This window comes from Hordeum vulgare, unplaced genomic scaffold (genome assembly GCF_904849725.1).
Source record: "Hordeum vulgare subsp. vulgare unplaced genomic scaffold, MorexV3_pseudomolecules_assembly, whole genome shotgun sequence".
In the NCBI taxonomy this organism is placed as follows: Eukaryota; Viridiplantae; Streptophyta; class Magnoliopsida; order Poales; family Poaceae; genus Hordeum; species Hordeum vulgare.
This window is the reverse complement of record NW_025422734.1, coordinates 47,739-50,891: the sequence shown is the minus strand read 5'-3', so window position 1 is coordinate 50,891 and position 3,153 is coordinate 47,739. Positions and strand designations below refer to the sequence as shown.

The following is a 3,153-nucleotide window of genomic DNA, read 5'->3' as shown; positions in this document are numbered from 1 at the left end:
GAGATATGTTTTTATATCCCGCATTGAAAATCCTCCTTCCTTGTTGGAATACATATATGATCATAAACTTATGCTATATATAAACTGAACCATAATCGACGAAATTTTCCGAAATTGTCCTATCCCTAAAAAATAAAAAGATGACCCCTTCTTCCTATATATTATCAAGGAAAAGTAATCTTTCTTTTATAGGCGAAATTCTATTGGATTTTAGCTGTATATAATTCCTTAATTATATGAGACCAAAAAGAAGAAATGACACGAGGGTTCTATATATAGATAGAGAAAGAATAAGAAAATTATGATGTGGAAAAGAAGACAGGAATTGTGTACAATGGCATTGCACAACAATTTAATTTGGAAAAGGGATGTAGCGCAGCTTGGTAGCGCGTTTGTTTTGGGTACAAAATGTCACAGGTTCAAATCCTGTCATCCCTACCTATTACTTCTTTCTTCTTTATAGGCAGTAGCAACGAGATCAATTAAAGTAAAGTGGGTATAACTGGAATTTGTGGAGACTATACGTACGTGAGATACATTAGGAATAGAAAAAGATTTTCTTTTTGAATGAATGAAAGCGCTCTTAGTTCAGTTCGGTAGAACGCGGGTCTCCAAAACCCGATGTCGTAGGTTCAAATCCTACAGAGCGTGATTCCATCTATCTTATGTCGAAGCAGAGTAAAATAATTTAACAAAATTGAATTGTAACTCCAATTTGACCTCCTCCAGACCAGAGAGGAGGTCAATAAAAAAAAAAAAATGACTCAATCAAAGATCCAACTGATCCCCACGCCTGTATTGCAAATACGCAGTCACGAATAATCCCGCTAAAGTAATAGGAATTAGGCCTAAGACGATTCCAAATAGAAAAACTTCAATCATTTCGATTTGTTCGGGGGGATAAAAAAAGAGGTACGATCTATCCCTAAATAGTACTCTAAATTATCCACGAATCTCAATGACCAAGAAAAGAATTCCTAATTAGTCTGGAAAAGAGTCGTAGAATATCAGGAATCCCAAAGAAAGATTTTGCTTTTCTGAATTATTATTATTCAGTCAATTCAAATAAGACGTATCTTGTTCAAGCCAATAAATAGAGCTGGGGTTATAGTTAAAGCAGCCAGTAGAAAACCGAAATAACTAGTTAAAGTAAGCATGAAAGAGTTAAATTCCATTTATTTTTTTTTACTACACTACATATGTTGGTAAAGCATTTACCTAAGTTATGGAAAATTCATAATTCATCAGTTATTTTAGATAATACTAAAAAACAAGATAGAGTGAGATACAGAAGTGTAAAAGAAAGTGGATTCATCAGATGATACATGAGTCCCTAATTTCGAATCAAGAGATTTGTTATGGAATTTTTCAATTGAGTAAAGTAATAATATTAAGAACTAGATCATATAACCCCATTGAATGAAAAAATGAAATTGGATTTTCAGGGAAATTTCGGAATAAGAGATAAATAAACAATTGAATTTGAAAAAAAAACTTCTTTCTATTTTGGATAATTTCTTTTTCAATAGGACCCTCTTTTTGGACTGAACGATCGAATATTCCCCTATTCCTTCTTATTTTAATTTTAACTGATTGTATTCTATATGGAATAAGAGGAGAAGAAAAGCATTCCACGACCTCCCGAGGGTCTGTTAAAAAAAAAAGAAAGCTCTTCCTTGAATTTACTTTATTTTTATTCCTTTTTCGAACTCCAACCAAAGTAGATTCGAAGACGAGTCACTTCAATTATCCTTTTAAGTTCTATTCTATCTTCTGTCTTTCCCTATTTCATCTCGTAAAGTTCCACGCTCGCAGTTTGGTCAAGAAAGTTAGACCTAATCCAACAAACAAGACAAGGATTAATTACGAATTATGAAAGGATAAATTTCACATATATATACTTGTCCTTGTATTGTGTCAGTATGAGAATATCCTTCCTAAATTATTTATCCAAACCTATTGATCATTAACTTAGATTTTCCCAAGATTTTGGCTGCTATTCCGAATTACTCTATTATTCCGAAGCCAAGGAAAATAAATAGAACCTACAAAAAAGGGGTTTTCTATTGACGCCTTGAATAACATATAGCTTACCTATAGACAAAAAAAAGTAATTATGTTTCGGAACCAGGCAAAACCAGATTGCTGTGCCATAGGAAGGATAGCTATACTAATTCGGTATACTCAAAATACACCTTTGGTACAAAATTGACAATCTCACAAGGATGAAATATCAGTAATTTTCTATTTACTGGTTGATCCCATCTTTTACGGAATCAATTCCTTTTTTGAATGTACAAAAATTTTGGGAGTTCAGCATGTCTGGAAGCACGGGAGAACGTTCTTTTGCTGATATTATTACCAGTATTCGATACTGGGTTATTCATAGCATTACTATACCTTCCCTATTCATTGCGGGTTGGTTATTTGTCAGTACGGGTTTAGCTTATGACGTGTTTGGAAGTCCTAGGCCAAACGAATATTTCACGGAAAGCCGACAAGGAATTCCGTTAATAACCGACCGTTTTGATTCTTTAGAACAACTCGATGAATTTAGTAGATCCTTTTAGGAGGCCCTCAATGACCATAGATCGAACCTATCCTATTTTTACAGTGCGATGGCTGGCTATTCACGGACTAGCTGTACCTACTGTTTTTTTCTTGGGATCAATATCAGCAATGCAGTTCATCCAACGATAAACCAAATTCCAACTATAGAACTATGACACAATCAAACCCGAATGAACAAAATGTTGAATTGAATCGTACCAGTCTATACTGGGGTTTATTACTCATTTTTGTACTTGCTGTTTTATTTTCCAATTACTTCTTCAATTGAGAGAAAGAAAGAGACTAATAAGAATTCTCTTATCCCATTTGGAAAGATACCATCCTTATAACTACCCATGACTGTTTTTGTCTCTAGCATGACCAATTGATAAAATGTGGAGGAAAGTAGGGGAAATGGCCGATACTACTGGAAGAATTCCTCTTTGGCTGATAGGTACTGTAGCTGGTATTCCTGTGATTGGTTTAGTAGGTGTTTTCTTTTATGGTTCATATTCTGGATTGGGTTCATCTCTATAGTAATCGGAGGGACCAGATTGTAAACATGAAAAAGTAGGAGCTTAGCGGGTCCTTACCCCCTTTATC

The 3,153-nt window shown here is 34.3% G+C and overlaps 2 non-coding genes across 2 annotated transcripts; both read left to right on the top strand.

The window, feature by feature from the left end:
- Positions 1 to 364: 364 nt before the first annotated feature.
- Positions 365 to 438, top strand: TRNAP-UGG. Its single transcript has one exon. It is a non-coding gene; the product is annotated as a tRNA-Pro (tRNA).
- A 139-nt stretch (positions 439 to 577) lies between these two features.
- TRNAW-CCA lies at positions 578 to 651 on the top strand. Its single transcript has one exon. It is a non-coding gene; the product is annotated as a tRNA-Trp (tRNA).
- Positions 652 to 3,153: the final 2,502 nt, after the last annotated feature.